The sequence below is a fragment of the Dermacentor variabilis genome, chromosome 5, assembly GCF_050947875.1.
Source record: "Dermacentor variabilis isolate Ectoservices chromosome 5, ASM5094787v1, whole genome shotgun sequence".
In the NCBI taxonomy this organism is placed as follows: Eukaryota; Metazoa; Arthropoda; class Arachnida; order Ixodida; family Ixodidae; genus Dermacentor; species Dermacentor variabilis.
The window spans coordinates 106,159,183-106,176,790 of NC_134572.1; positions in this window are offsets into that span (position 1 = coordinate 106,159,183).

Sequence of the window (17,608 nt, forward strand, 5' to 3'; positions counted from 1 at the left end):
TATTGCGTAGGCCTCAGCCGTAAAGATACTAGTTTCCGGATGCAGTACGTCGGATTCCGAGAAGGATGTACCGACGGCTGCATAGGACACCCCGTCGTGTGACTTCGATGCGTCTGTGTAGAACTCCGTACAGGAGTATTTGTGCTGGAGTTCCCGGAAATGCATTTGGATTGCAATCTCTGGGGCGTTTTTTGTAACTTCCATGAAAGATGTATCGCATTGTATCAACTGCCACTTCCAAGGAGGTAGCAGCTTGGCTGGATGCATTAGGCGAAGTTCGAGAAGTGGAACATGCATTTCATGACTAAGCTCCCTCACACGCAGCGAGAAAGGCTGTCTTACGGAAGGACGATTACGAAACAGTGTAGCATATGTCATGTCGTTAATGGTGTTAAAACAGGGATGTTCAGGATTAGAGTGGACTTTCAAAAAATATGTTTGGCTGATGTATGTTCTCTGGATATGAAGTGACCACTCATTCGATTCTGCATATAAGCTTTGTACGGGACTCGTTCTGAAAGCTCCTGTGGCTAAACGGATACCCAGATGGTGAACAGGGTCCAGCATCTTTAGCGCGCTCGGGGCGGCAGAGTGATAAATCACGGCACCATAGTCTAGGCGTGAACGAATGAGGCTTTTATAGAGTTTCAATAAAGACATCCTGTCACTACCCCATGTACTCTGGGATAGGAGTTTCATTATGTTCATCGTTTTTAGGCATTTTTCTTTAAGATGTTTAATGTGTGGGACGAAAGTGAGTCTGTAGTCAAGTATGACACCTAGAAATTTGTGTTCTTTGTTTACAGGTATTTGTTGTCCACCGAGTTCTAAGCAAGGGTCTGGGATCATTCCTCTCTTTCTTGTAAAAAGAACGCAAGTGCTTTTGTTAGGATTGATCTTAAAGCCATTCCTGTCTGCCCACATTGAGACTTTGTTCAGGCCATGCTGTACCTGTCTCTCGCACACTGCGAGGTTACAGGATTTGAAAGCTATCTGAATGTCGTCCACGTAGACAGAGTAAAAGATGGCCTGAGGTAATGAAGCGCGAAGCGTGTTCATCTTCACGATGAAGAGCGTGCAGCTGAGCACGCCTCCTTGGGGTACACCCGTTTTTTGCGTAAAAGGACGTGAGAGTGCATTGCCTACTTTTACCCGGAACGTACGATTTGACAGATAGCTTTCCATTATGTTAAGCATATTACCGTGGATGCCCATTTCTGACAGGTCTCTTAAGATTCCGTAACGCCACGTTATGTCATAGGCCTTTTCCATATCGAGAAATATCGATAGGAAGAACTGTTTATGTATGAATGCCTCCCGAATATTTGCTTCAACACGTACGAGATGATCGGTTGTGGACCGCCCTTCTCGAAAGCCGCATTGATAAGGATCAAGCATATTGCTCATTTCAAGGAAATGGATCAGTCGCCGATTAATCATTTTTTCAAATACCTTACAAAGGCAACTTGTGAGGGCTATCGGGCGGTAACTTGCCACTGAGGAAGGGTCTTTACCTTGTTTCAAAACAGGGACCACAATAGCTTCCTTCCATGCGGTTGGAAGGTACCCTGCATCCCAGATGGTGTTGAAAAGTGTGAGTAGTGTAACTTGCGTGTCATCGTGTAAGTTTTTGAGCATTTCATACATGATTCTGTCAGATCCGGGTGCAGAGCTCTTGCATGAGCTCAAGGCAGCTTTCAACTCAGCAATACTGAATGGGCAGTTGTAGGATTCACTCTGTGGACATTTTCTTTTGAGTGGCTTACATTCTTCTATTTGCTTATATTTCAGGAAGGATTTCGAATAATGTTTTGAACTTGACACACTCTCAAAGTGCTCCCCAAGTGAGTCTGCCTGATGTTGCAGCGTATCACCCTGTGTGTTTACCAGAGGGAGTGAATATGTTTGTCTTCCTCTAATTCTATTTACGCGGTTCCAGACTTTCGCCTCATCTGTAAACGAGTTGATGTTCGATAAAAACTTTTGCCAGCTCTCTCTTCTGGCCTGTCGACGGGTTCTCCTGCCTTGAGACTTAACTTTCTTAAAGTTAACGAGATTCTCTGCAGTGGGCGAAGCGCGTAGCAACCCCCACGCTTTGTTTTGATTCCTACGTGCGACTCTACATTCATCGTTCCACCACGGGACATGCCGTTTGCATGCCGAGCCACTTACTTCACGTATGCATTTAGATGCGGCATCTATAATAAAAGCTGTAAGGTAATCCACAGCAGCATCAATTTGTAACGAGGACATGTCATCCCATGATATGCTAGTTATGGTTCGGAATTTCTCCCAGTCGGCTGTGTCGACCTGCCACCTAGGAGCCTGTGGTAGATATTCGTTTTCTTTAAGTGTTCTTAATAGTATGGGGAAGTGGTCGCTTCCGTAAGGATTGTTCGCAACTTCCCACTCCAGTTCAGGCAGTATAGACGGGGAAACTATGCTGAGATCAATTGAAGAAAAGGTATTATTTGCAAGACAGTAAGAAGTGGGTTTCTTCTTATTCAAAAGGCACGCACCAGAAGAAAAAAGGAACTGTTCAACAAGACGACCTCGCGCATCTATACGACAGTCACCCCACAGGGAGCTGTGCGCGTTGAGATCGCCAAGAACAACATAAGGTTCTGGCAATTCGTCTATAAATGACTGGAATTCATGTTTGTTTAATTTGTAGTGTGGGGGTACGTAAAGCGAGCTAATGGTGATGAGTTTGTTTAGGAGGACAGCTCGAACTGCCACTGCTTCAAGAGGCGTTTGGAGCTGTAAATGTTGACACGCAATGCTTTTGTGGATAACTATAGCTACACCTCCCGATGATGCGATAGCATCATCGCGATCTTTGCGAAAAGTTATATACTGTCGGAGAAAGTTTGTGTGTTTTGATTTTAGGTGTGTTTCCTGTAAACACAGCACTTTTGGATTATGTGTGTGGATGAGTTCTTGCAAATCATCAAGGTTTCTAACGAGACCTCTGACGTGCCATTGTATGATTTGTGTATCCATATTTAATGTAAATTAGTGCTGTGTGTACGGAAACGGAAAGATGCCTTAGATTACAGAGCCCTTTCGAGGCCCTGTAATAGGTGTTTTGTTCTTTTTGAAGCGTTCAAGCGATTCTCGACGCTCCTTAGGCGTTTGGTGCGCCTTGGGGACAGGTGTAGTGTCCATTGCCTCCTGTGAGACGCCGGACAAGCGCTCTTGTGAGCGAGAGGTTTTCAGAGGGAGTCCCGCCTTGGAGGGCAAGACCCCTGCGCCCACCAGCCCGGAGGTCGATGGGGCACCCTGAGGGATTTGGTTGCGCTGGCCGTTGCCAGCGCTGGAGGGGGCCTCGACGGTTGGGGCAGCCTCGGCTGCGCCCACCTTCGGGGTCGATGGCTCCGTCTGCTCGGTTGGCGGAGCAGCGCTAGCTGCAACCACCGTGGGGGCAGATGGCGTGACTGCCGACTCACTGACTGTGGGTCGGACAGCCGCCGGAGGCCGTTGTGACGCTGCCCCCTGACGCGCCACATCGGCAAAGGTTTTCCTGGGCAGGTACGATACCCGCCTACGTGCCTCCTTGAAACTTATATTTTCCTTTACTTTTATGGTTACAATTTCGTTTTCTTTTTTCCACGATGGGCACGACCGCGAGTACGCGGCGTGCTCCCCATCACAGTTTACACAGTGGAGAGTGTTCGCACAAGCTTCAGTGGCGTGTTCAAGGGCACTGCATTTGGCGCATGTTTGGCGGCCTCGGCAGCTCTGCGAGCTGTGGCCAAAACGCTGGCATTTGAAGCATCTTAGAGGATTTGGCACATATGGTCTGACACGGAGCTTGATGTACCCGGCCTCTACAGACTCGGGCAGACTACTTGAACCGAATGTGAGTATCAGGTGCTTTGTTTGAATTTCTTTTCCATCCCTTCTTATCTTAATTCTTCTCACATTGACAACATTCTGATCACTGAAGCCCTCCAGGAGCTCAGCCTCTGTCAGCTGGAGCAAATCGTCATCCGAGACAACGCCGCGGGTGGTGTTGAGAGTGCGGTGTGGAGTCACTGTTAATGGAACATCTCCAAATGATACTAGACTGGGCAACTTATCGTACTGTTTCTGATCATGGAGCTCTAACCGGAGATCACCACTTGCCAGCCTTGATACCTTGTAGCCTGGACCAAGGACATCAGTTAAGGACTTTGAAACTAGAAAAGGGGAAATGTTTCGTACTTGTTTTCCTGCTTTTTCTGAGTGGATCACATGGTAAAGTGGGAAGTTTTGTCTTTGTCGTCCAAGGAACTGGAAAACTTCATCGGTGCGCCCTCTTTTGTGAGGGCGATCAGGAAGCGGAGGGAAGGAGCTAGCCATAAAGGAATTGAATTTTCGGCAACAACGCCAGCCACCCACCATGGAGCCCTACAAGGGGACGTTACAGGGACTGTAAAAACAGGTCCTGCAAACGCCAGCTTTACGTTGTCACTATAACCAAATATGAGATAACCTAGGTTGGTTATTCACACAAGGTTAACCCTTGCTGCCTGGAAAAATTGGAAGTAAGCGGAAGCTAGGAGAAGACAGGAAAGATGAAAAGTAAGAGAAAGGCGAAGATTAGAGGGAGAGAGAGACAGGAAAAGGCAACTACCGATTTCCCCCGGGTGGGTCAGTCCGGGGGTGCCGTCTACGTGAAGCCGAGGCCAAAGGGGTGTGTTGCCGCCGCCGAGGGGCCGTAAAGGTCCAAACACCCGGCATTGGCTCAACCCCCAGGATCCCCTTTTCCCCGGACACGGCTAAGCCGCGCACGGCTACACGCGGGAGGGTCCAACCCTCGTGTGCTCGGGTACGTGGTGTCGCAACACACCAAACGCCTGCTGACGCAGACGCCCCTGCGGGGTAAAAGACGTTTACAAAAGGCGTTACTTATTATACATTGCTTATTTAACCCTCTATTGCATGGCGTCCCATACAAGGGCGATTCAAATAGGTCGCGAAGCTTCGGGCGAAAAGCGGTTCAGTACAGATTATCACCGACATCAGCATGGGGGGTTATGGGAGCAGCGATTGAAGCGCGACTATGTTTGGAGGGAACAAACCTTGGGAAAGAAAAACGCGTTTTTTAATTCAAGCAAGACACAGTTAGATTCATTCAACGAAAATAAAATTCCTAGTCAATTTTATACATTCGTGTCGAGTTAGGAAACTACAAGTTTATTTATCTTTATTATTATTAATTAATGCATTTCTTTTGAGCGCCCATCGCTACAGGGGGCGTTGACGCCACTATCACTCGCAATGCAATGCACGTCTTGAAATGTGCAGAAAAGCGAACTCGTAAAGTTCACCTGTTGAAATACGCCCCCTCACAGTATGTGCTTACTTGCTTGTCGAAGTTTGTCTGAAGTTGCTGACACGGGTAGCTTCATCGGTTCTTAATCTGTTCAGTCAAAAGTAGTGAGGTACGACCGTCAGATAATTGTGTAGTTATTTTCGTGCGACTGCACTGGCCGACGGGCTTGGCATCCGACAATAGGATCAGCACTCTACAACTAAAGCTTTCGTAGGCCTCCAAATTAAGTATGTTCTGTGCAGGGATGCGAATCCGGCAACCATACGGCTGGCCTTTTCCTGCATCGCTTTCCACGCTGAAAGCTCGAAACGCCCATCAAGTCGAATGGCGGGGCATTTGAAAATGTAGCTCCAAAGGCAGGACAACAAAACAAATTTCAAGCCTTCGAAAACAAAATGACGTCACTTCTGCTTTTAACGGACATGGCGTCACATTATTTTTTCTTCCGCCGGAAGTGTTCCCACCACATAGAGATGGCGCTAAGCCCCATGAACCGCCGATGGACCGTAATGTTTTGAACGTATGGGCTCCTATGGAAGCTTCGCTACCAGGTATATTTACCTGGTCCCATATTTGACACATACCGGTTACCATTCTTTTGGGGGTGTGTGAAATGCCCAGTTGAGAATGTGATACCGTCAGAGTAATTCTCATAGTTATGCGCACCTATTATGGGCAAGTGCTGCCATCTCTTGAGCGATACGCAAAACAGAGGCGAAGTAGATTTTAGAAAGCGACATGACATTCGGAGGTGGCAAACACTAGCAATAGGTATTTTTTTCCTCTGAAAATTGTCACCGCAGAAACATAGAAAAATTATTTTGGCATATTTTATTGTCTCATCAATTCAAGCCCGTTATTACCCGCCGTGGTTGCTCAGTGGCTATGGTGTTGAGCTGCTGAGCACGAGGTCGCGGGATCAAATCCCGGCCACGCGGCCGCATTTCGATGGGGGCGAAATGCGAAAACACCCGTGTGCTTAGATTTAGGTGCACGTTAAAGAACCCCACGTGGTCGAAATTTCCGGAGTCCTCCACTACAGCGTGCCTCATAATCAGAAAGTGGTTTTGGCACGTAAAACCCCGTAATTTTTTAAGCCCGTTATTAGTTTTCTCAATTTCGTCTGCAACTACAGAACCCGAAATCGGTGGGTGCCATTTTGGCACACTATGAACTTGAAAGACAAAATATGGTAACGTTCTGCCATCTGTTCAATGGCCCGAAGCTGCAAGTCACTCTATCACAAGATGGAATTTTGTCGCTGGGTATGGTGAGGGTGAATCGTCTACCAAACTGTCGCCTGAAAAGCGAAAAAGAACTGAAATGTAAAAGACTTGGCGCTTCGGAGGAACTCACAAGCATGGTAGATGACGTGGAGTTATCGTGTGTGCATTGGTATGATAAACGCGCCATGACATTTCTGCCGAGCTCTGTTGTGAGAGATCAAGTCCAAAAGACTAAGCGCTGGTTTACCTCTGCCAAGGAGTTTCGCGAGATTTTCCAGCGTAGTAAAGGTCTACAACAGACACATGGGCGGGGTCGACCTGCTGGACTCACTGCTTCGACTTTACCGCATACATATCGGGTCGAAGAAACGGCACTTTCGAATTTTTACGCACATGCTACTTACCGGTAGTAGCAACATGGTTATTGTAAAGGAGGGTGCCGGAGCAGCTTGGGAAGAAACAAGTACTACCGCTGGCTCAATTCAAAACAGAAATTGCAGAATGCCTTACCTCGCATGACAAGTGCCTACCCAACAAGCGACCTGTAAGGCCTTCTAGTCAAGACATCTAATTCCAGGTTCAAGCCAAAAAAGCACGTGGACCAGCGGCCGCAATGCCACCCAAAGACGTCCGGTCTGACCAAGTCGGCCATTGGCCAGAATTTGATGAGAAGATTCAAAGATGTAAGCGGCCATCTTGCACAAAGAAGTCGTCGATAAGAGGCAGGAAGTGCAACATTCATCTTTGCATGAATGCAGCAAACAACTGTTTCATCTCATTCCACACATCACGCTAAAAAGAAGACTATATGTGAAGCTTTGTGTTTCGCCCATGGCCGCAAGGCCGCTCGGCCGTCTTCATGGTGTGCCATATTTGGCACAAAGCTATATCTTTTTTAATACAGTCGTTACAACGCTGAAACTTTTTGTATATGTGTTTGTTCATACAATCAATAATGAAAGTTGAAGAAATATGTTTTAAAATGATTTTTTCATAATTCATGCAATAGAGGGTTAATGATACCAAAACAAGAAACAGTAAGACCGTGGTGCAAAACCAGATGCGAACGGAATGTTTCGCAATGGGGGATGTCACGGAATTACACGCGACATATTTATGCCTTCATAATCGTCTGATCGGTGCACACAGAGGGCTCAACTTCTTAGGTTCGTTAAAAATCCTAAATGATCATTTTTCCATGAGCAAAAAATCAGGCACGGGATCCTTGCATCAGCGTTGCTTCTACCCTTCGTGCAGTAAGAACATCGTGCAAGAAAAACACATTTCAACATTCTGTTCTCCTTATATCTATACGAGAATGGAATGGCTTATACTGGCTTAAAGTACTACAGCGCACAAGAGATGACTGTCTAGAAAAATGGTACAAAGAATAGCCTAGTTTATACCTGCTGAAAAGCGGGTAAGGGCACAGTATTCATGTTTAACTACCATATCCTTGTAAACGCATTCTTTTTTCTTATTACCGCGTTGCTCACTATTGTGTTTATGCTTACTATTGGATTTACACTTGAATTAATAAAGTTTATCTGTAGCGTGTGAACTGCTATGCTTACACTAGCGCTATGCATTGTACATGCCTTTTCTTTCTTTGCCTTTTTTTCCACGTTAACCAAGTGTATTTTCGCTCGTGCCAATCATCGTTGTTTGTTTGCAGTCTATCTTCAAAACTCCACTCCTGTAATGCCCTGCCAAAAATAAATAAAAACTAAGTACCAACATGGTTTCATGAAGCCCACCCGCGTCCACGCTTTATTTTTTCCTTTTTTATGACAGAATAATGTACGTAATCAGTTTGTATCCTCGTATAAAATAATACAATGTTCATGTGGCATTTTCCACTGTTCTCCAGTGCTGGCATCAGCGAGCATATGCACCGCATTTTCTCGTGCTCCGCATACACATGTCTGAAAAGATACCTGGCTTGCTTGCTGCTATAGGAGACTGAAATGTTTAATTTCTTCAACTCATTTTCCTGTTATATATACCTCAAAACTATTAAAAACACGACGACAGAGTGTAAAGCAACTATATGCTTCAAAACGTTTTGACGCTGAGTCGTATTCAACAGCACATACTTAAAAAAAAAAAACAAGTAGTGCGGCTAGGTAATCTGAACCACGAAGGACTGCGTTTCTGGGTTAGGGAAAGGATGGCGTGCTTCGCACCTCTCAGCGGGTCTCCCATCCACGATCGATTTCACTCAGGCGCACAGAGAGAACGTATATATACGGGAGCTCTATTGAACCACTGTGCGCTGGCGCATAATTGCGAGTTTGGACCGGTGAGGGCGTGCGTGCCAAATGAGGTGCATGGAGTGATGAATCGAGAGCATCACGCGCGCTCGCGGTTTTTCGACAGTTGAAGCTTTAAATCGCGCAGCCACATGCTTTAGTCGTGCGGGCAGCTCTCCGCGGATGTCTTTTTTTTTTGTTTTTGCACTGCGATCGAGTTCGACATGTACAAATCCCGGATTCATGTCCCCCATCGGCTCGTTAGCGCGGCATCTCGTTTCGCGGTACGAAGCCCAGTCTTCAAATTTCCGCGTTTGCCTGCCGCAACAAGAGGCCCACGTTTGCTCAATTCAAGTCGAGAGGGTCATCGGTTGGTTTTGCGCGTGGGCACCTCTGATAATCAAATTGAGTGCGGTGCTTCATCAAAGTTTGTATGTTGCGCAGGATCTGACACGAGCTTTAAGGATGAGTTTCAACGGACACGATGCAATATGCAGCGGTACAAAAATACCCGCTAATCAAACACATTTTGCCATATAACCGTTCAACCGGACCGCATTGTAAAAGACCACGCTGTGGTGGAAACGTTTAGCAAAATTCATTTTTGTTCATGTATAATTACATGTCATGTCTGTCATTATTAGTCATTACTGGTCATTACTAAGCATATTTAGTTATTTCTACTCAATTGTAGTCGTTACAAGTTCTCGTTAGACATATTGGTAATTTCATAGTCATTACTAGTCATTACTAGCTCACTAGTAAGCATACCGTCATTTGTAATGAATTATGGTCGTTACAAGCCATCATTAGACATATTGGTCATTTTGTAGTCATTAGTAGTCGTTACATGTCATTAGAAGTCATTTTAGTCATATTACTACTCATTACTAGACATTTATAGTCATTTCTAATCAATATAATCGGACGAGGACGAAGTGTTTTTGATACAGCGCTGTTCTTTCTTGCTCCGGTTTATTTCTGCGCAAATCTAAGTTCATCCGCTGGTCCTCGCTCCCTGCTCGGTCGTGATGGAAGTGGACGACCCCGCACGTCTGCCGGCGACGGCGGCATCAGCGGCGGCCGGCTCCAGGAAGCGGATCGGTCAGCACAGCGACAGCGGCAGCGAGGACACCCATGTTTACTCTCTCAGCAGTGAGGACACTTCCGATGACGACTTCCAGCTGGTGCAGAGCCGCAGAGCGAAGAGAAGAAACACCAGGACGTCCTCATCGTCAAGCGCGCAAACAGTAAGACACACGCAGTGGCCGGACGCCAATACCATCATATTTGTGCCCCTGCTTCCCACCGTCAACATGAAGGTACTCAACAGGCAATCTGTGTCGATGTCACTGGAAGCCCTGGTGCCAAATGAAATATCAGACATTCGAGTCAACACCCGAAAAAATCTACTGGCGGTTGATGTCCAGCACGTACCTGCTCTGACCACTCTACGCAGCGTGACGGACATCGATGGCATTCAGGTGCCTTCTTACACCCCTCTGGGATCTGGCGTAGTCACCGGCGTTATCTACGACGTAGACGTCGCCATCCTTAATAACTTGCCGATTCTTATCAAGCCAGCCAATAATGAGGTCATTGTTGATGTTAAGCGGCTAGGCAGTTCACGCTTCGTGAAGATTGTATTCAAGGGTGAATATATATCCTCGCATGTTAAGGTGGGACACTTCAGACATGCAGTGCGGCCTTTCATTGCTAAACCTCTTCAGTGCCGCAAATGCATAAAACTGGGGCACGGGAGCAGCTTCTGCGAAAATCAGACAGCATGCCCCATTGCGCCGACCCACACGCTGCAGATAAATGTGGCGCGACTGTACTGAAGTGTTCAAACTGCGGAGGGTCCCACGAAGCTTCATCGAAGAAATACCCGCGGAGGGTCACACGAAGCTTCATTGAAGAAATACCCGCATATTAAGAAGGAGATGGCTATCTTGAAAGAGATGGCGAGAGATCATTCATCTCATCGCGAAGCCGCCGATAAGATCAGGAAGTGACGTTCCCGTCGTCGGCGTTCCTCAAGGAAGGGTGTTGTCTCTGCGACGCAAATGCCACTTCCTACAACACCACCTGCTCCTTTGCCACCCAGGTCAGACTCTGTGGAAAGGATCTCGAAGAACAAGGCCACTGAGAAGACCACATCTGCGGATTCTTGGCCGGCTCTACCGAAACGACTGCATTCACCGACCGAATCACAGCAAAATTTTGCTGAACGACCCCCGACGTCTACTGTCAGTGATTTATGCGACCAAGACAGGCAGGTGGTTGATATGCTGCACTCGCTCATTAATACAATGCGCATCGTACTGAACAAGCTGCAATCCCCAGCAGCTCGAAGTGCTCTGCAAATACTGGATGCACTAAATCCAGTGCTTGCTAGCATCGTTTAAACATCATGGCTCGACCAATAGCCCCCTTCCGCACTTAACTTAAAAGTGCGTCGATTTTTCAGTGGAATGCTCGGGGTCTAAGGACCCGTATAGCAGACTTTCGCCAATTCCTTTTTACAAATCGCTTTCTCATACTGGTCATTTGCGAACCAAATACACCAACTCCACTCAGACTGTCCGGTTACGAATCTTTTGTCTCGTCCACATGCGGTGCGAGCACGAAAGTAATCAACTACATCCACACGGACTTTACATACGTCGCTAATGCGGTAGAGCCTCATGACGACATACCAATATGCCTGCCTGAATATCCAAAAGAAGGATGTGTCATTCACACTAACTGGGTCAAAATGACCCAAGCGGGTCATTTTGACGGCGAACCACTCAAGAAAAAAAATTGGAGGACGCTTAAGCTTCGCCTTCAAGAGTGGAACGCGACAGCGTTCCCGTCGACCCGCCAAGGGGTGTAAGACAATGGGCTACGGCGCAGCGACTACGCGCCCCGCATCGGACGCGGTGAGCGTCGAGCAACGCAGCGTTCGGCGCGACAACGAAATGTGCGCCTGAGCAAGCGACGCATGCCTGAGCCTTAGAAACAGCTCGTTTCTAAGGCAACACCGCGTTCACTAGAGGCGCTTTTGTACCGCTTTGAAGCATCGAACTCGTGGCTCAGTGGTAACGTCTCCGTCTCACACTCCGGAGACCCTGGTTCGATTCCCACCCAGCCCATCTTGGAAGTTGCTTTTTATTTATGAAGCGCCTGCCGTGATTTATCGCTCACGGCCAACGCCGCGGACGCCGACACCGACACCGACGACACCGGCTTTTCTGCGACACGAGCTCCTTAACGCTATCGCGTTAATATTACTGATGAACAATGGCCCCTGGATTATCACAGGTGACTTCAACGCGCATCACCAGCTATGGGGAAGCACTAAAATCGATTCCAAAGGCAGCAGTCTCGCCTCCTTTGCTACCGACCATGATTTGTGCAGTGTGAATGACGGCCGCCCTACGTTTTTGCGAGGCACGACCTATAGCAGCTGCTTGGACTTAGCTTTGGTGTCACGGCGCTTTGCCCCGAGCATCCACTGGTTTATGGGCATTGAAACGCATGGAAGCGACCATATTCCAACATACATAAAGATTAGAGGAGTTGAGCAACGTTCCTCTACTGTCTTGCGTACAGTTGATTGGACAAAGCTCAAGAAGCATATGGATGACGCATGTCGGGAAGGCCTTCCACACACTATCGAAGCTGCAATCGCAGAGGCATTGAAAACATCCATCTGCTCGCTCAGAAGGTCAGCAAGGCGAACAGACTTGGATATGGAACTGGAGTGGCTGCGTGCGGCACGCCGACAGGCGGAGAGGAGGTATCGGCGTTCGAAGTGTGTCTTGGATCTGAGGGGTTCACGACGCATACAGAAGGAAGTCCAGCGTCGTATGGATAAATTGGAAGACAAGCGATGGAAAACTTTCTGTCAGTCACTTGATCCCCGAAAATCGCTCTCGCACATATGGCGAACGGTTAGGGGCCTTCGCTCATCTCTGCATCAAAGGAAGCCCTTTGCTGCTCTGGCCCTCTACCAACTCCGCTCGGAACTTCAAGTGGCTGAAGCGTACTGTGCACGGGTTGCTGGGTCCGTGGCCACCATGACTGACGCAGCATTGAATGACATCCCTGAGGCACGTGTACCAGAAATGAACGTGGTCTTTTCACTCGAAGAGCTCGATGCTGCGTTGGCGACCTGCAGGCGTTCTTCGTCACCAGGACCTGTTTGCATCACGTATGCTGCCCAATGCCACCTTGGACATGGCGCACGTGATGAGCTGCTCAGCTACTACAATGAGTCTTGGCAGAACGGCGCCATTCCTAGACAATGGAAAACGAGCCGCTTAATCCCCATTCTGAAACCTGGAAAGTCTCCGCTTGAGCTTTCATCATATCGTCCGATTGCGCTTTCGAGCTGCGTCGGTAAAGTGATGGAAAGAATGACTCTTGCTCGCTTGGAATGGTACCTAGAGCGATTCAACGTCTATCCGGACGCCATGACAGGCTTTCGTCGAGGTCGTTCGTCCATTGACAACGTCAATGACATCGTAACCTGGGTCCAAAATCAAAAAAGCCTCAAGCGCCTATCAGTGGCACTTTTTCTATATATAAAAGGAGCGTAGGACAACATCACCCATGAGGCCATACTGAACTCACTTGAGGCTGCTGGAGTTGGTGGCCGGATGTATCAATGGATTTGGGACTATTTGACTGAGAGGTGTTTTTTCTTACAGACTGAAGACGGCCCAACTTCGGAACATTACACCTGCCGTGGTGTGCCGCAGGGTGGGGTGTTGAGCCCTATTTTGTTCAACCTCGTCTTGGTAGGACTAGCGGAGTACCTACCGCAGTCAGTTCACGTCTCAATATACGCCGACGACATTTGCATCTGGGCTTCTGCGGTGACTCGCCCTCAGGTACGAGCCAGGCTTCAGCGGGCGGCAACCATGACGGCGTCTTATCTCCGAGAACATGACTCAGCGTGTTTACTGAAGAATGCGCTTTGGTTGGCTTTACGCGCAAACAAATGACATCGTATCCTGTTTCAATCAATGGTCAAGCTGTATCCTATGCTAAGACACATCGCTTTCTGGGTGTAATCATTGACCGCAATCTCTCGTGGAGCCCCCACTGCGTCTATCTAAAAAAGAAATCAGTTGCCATTGCTCAGGTCTTTAAATTTCTCTGCGGGAAAAACTGGGGTACGCCAGTCCGTTCTATGATGCAGCTCTACATGGTACTGTTTCTCGGACTCCTACGTTACAGTCTACCAGTGTTGTCAAATGCATGCAAGACGAACTTTCGCGCTTGGTCAAGGTCAAGGTCAAGCCCTACGCGCGTGTTTAGGGCTGCCTCGGTGCACGTCAACAGCCGCAACAATTGCCATCGCTGGGGACCATATGATCCAGACACACGTAGCTGTCGACTCTCTCAGAGCGCACATTCGCCATCTGTCAAGGATCCCCGACCATCATTTGGCCTCTCTACCAGCCGAGGGACCTCAAGCGACCTTTTCAAGAGTGATTAACGCTCATAAAGAGTGCATACCGTCATATTTTACACCGGCGATGAAGCCTTCATCTCCCCTGTGGTGCCTACGACAGTCTCAAATGAATTTTGCTATTCTTGAAATTACAACAAAGTCCGATCATCCATCGTCAGCTCTGAAGCAACTTACGTTCCTATTACTGCACCAGACGTATCAGGACCACACACATATATATATACCGATGGTTCGACCTCCCATACCAGCTCAACTGCCGCATTTGTGGTTACAGCCAAGAAGGTTACAGTTAAATTCAAACTGTCGCATACGATATCTACATCGGCAGAGCTTGCAGCTCTCCATGCTGCTATGATGTACGTCAGCGAAGAGCCAACAGATAAATGGGTCGTATTTTGTGACTCTAAAGCAGTCCTACACAGCATCAAGTCTGCATTACGTCACAGAACTTACGAGCAGATGACATCTGACATCAGGGAAGCGCACCACCATGTTCTGGAAAGAGGGCACACCACCATATTTCAATGGATTCCTGCTCACTGTGGCATCGTCGGCAACAACCTAGCTGACAAGGCTGCCCGGTCTGCCCACGAAGACACCCAGACGCGTTCAATACCTTTGGTGAGGTCGGACGCTGCCAGATAACTTCGCCTACTTGCACGCAAAAAGTCGCAAGATCTCTGGAGTTCAAGTGCCTACAATTGACGATTATATGAGCTAGACCCCACGCTACAGCTACAACTGCCATCTAGCCTGTCCCGCGGTGAAGCAACCTTGCTGTACCGGTTGAGGCTGGAAGTAGCGTTCACGAACTCATACTCTTATCGTTTGGGAATGGCCGAGAGCCCGATGTGCGATTCCTGTGGGTGCGAGGAGACCATCGAGCACTTATTGTGCAGCTGCCCCCGCTACGATGTACAACGCCTCTCTCTGCGGGAAACATTACACCGACTGGACTTAAGACCGTTCAACGAGTCAAAAATACTCGGACCGTGGCCACAACCGCCACTGGCACGAAAAGCGAATCGTGCATTAGTGCAATACTTGAAGTGCACCGGCTTACGAGACCGTTTATAGTATCCCTGTGCATAGTGTCCTGCCCACACGCACTCAGTGCTGACTTTCTACCCTTTTCCTCTTTCTATTCCCCCTTCTCCCACCCCCAGTGTAGGGTAGCAAACCGGATGCTCTTCTGGTTGACCTCCCTGCCTTTTCTATCTTTGCTTTTTTTCTCTCTCTCTCTCTCTCTTTAGTGGAAACAAATTGCTTAAAATAAGTCTACCGATGACAGAAACCGTTCTTCGCTGCTCGCCCCCATTACAACGACGGACACTAGGCGGACACTAAGCACGCGTCGTATGCAGCTTGGTAAATAACTAAAATTTGTTATTTGCTACTTAATTACCGTCCTTATGGCTGAAGCTGCAATGGCAGTATTGAAGTTGGGCGCCGCAGAGATGCGGCTAGAAAAAAGTTACGCGATTTTAAGACCTCCATCCCTAGACGAAGTATTCGTAGATGAAAATTTGCCTCTTGCCTCCCTGATTTCGAAACTGGCGCACAGACAAGGCTGCAAACGCCGACCGAGCTTTCATCGGCGATGTCCAGTAGTGGAGAAGCTCCCTGCTGTGACCAGCCGAGGCATCAATCCGTCGGTGCGCGTTTGTATCACAAGTGAAGGGAGACCACCGTCATAAAATTCCCGAGATAAGAGAGGAGCAGGGGCGGTTAACTCGTTCAAGTAAAGAATGCAAACGAGGCGGGAGGCATCACGTGGACGTTGCTTCAAGCACTCTTCGTGCACCTAGTCTTGGTACAAAAATGAAAAAAAAGCTTTTCGTAGACGTATATTTCAGCAAAGGATGACGTTTCATAAATTACCCAAATTCCTATCTGCTCCTACGGTACTCTCTTCCAATGCTGTCATTGGAATGAGAATGACGACGCTAAAACTAATAATGAAAATGCAACTGAACGCAATTTAGGTAATGAACGGACGGACTGAGACGGCTGCTCGGCTATTTAGCGCCCACAGTGCTTAAGAAACGAATAGTGAAGAAAGCACCATAGCACTGGTTAAATTTTCCCTAAAAAAACCTATTTCCAATGAAATGGACACCTATGCACAGTGACTGATACTATTACAGTAGCAAATTTTATCAAGATCAGCCTACCGAAAGAGCATAATAGGCGTGCTCGTTGAGGCGCTATTGATTTCATAAAAATGAATATACAATAAACAGAAAGACTGCTGGGAGATAAAAAAAACTGCTCAAGGAGGGGCAGTCCAAAGCAGCGCACAAAAGGAGACAAATGCAGTGCTCTAAATGAGATTTCTCATTTGTCATTTACTTTCATGAAAAGGCGAGTATGTCGCGCACCAGTGCTCTCGAAAATTTTCTTTCTTCGGGGCGAGTTTACAGATGAGGAATCACGGCACGGCCTCTCTTTATGCCACGTGGAGATAAAAACGCTGGGAGGTCCCTTTCACGTCGTCGATTCGGGCTCCAAATGCGAGCAGCCGTTCCTGTACGCACCGCCTCGCCTTTCAGCATTTCTTTTTTCTTTTTGCGTTCATTTTTTTTTTTTCTGGGCCAGAGGCAACCAACTGGAGCTCGTATTGTCCTCGTCTCTCGCGCGGATAACTCCATCCGTCCTGACACAGGATGCGTATTCGGTTGGCTTGAAAAAAAACTTTCTCTTCCTATCGCCAACACCTTCCCGGTATTTTTCTTCCATTATCGAAAACTCGTATGCCCTTCACTGCTGTTTTCTCTCGCCTATATTTGGAAGGGCCAATGTTAACCCTTTGCTCTCGTATGAATTATTTCGAATTTGCAGCATTCAGGTCACACATAATCGGTTGTTGAAGGACGGTATTGCAAATAAAGGAGGCGCCAACAATAACAAAGGTGTTAGAGAGATAAACAGAGTAAGGCATTGCGAATGACAGATGGCTAGATTCCGGCCTTCTGTTGCCTCTCACGTTTAAGATTCTGTGTCTGTGGCATTGCTCTGTGTACGCGAAATAGTTCTTCACTGCTTCATAAGAGAATAATAATCAATTACTCCACAGTCAAAAGATGCATTCGCTGTCTGTGTCCTTCAATAATAATAATAATAATAATAATAATAATAATAATAATAATAATAATAATAATAATAATAATAATAATAATAATACCTACATATGCATAGATACACTGATTCAGGTAAAACACACCACAGCTTCGCAGCTCGTTCTTCTTCACAGAGAGGAAGGGCTCATGAATTTTTCGACTTCATATCTCGTCATTCCTGCTTCTATTACGGAGACCATCATTGCAGACCCATATCCGAAGGC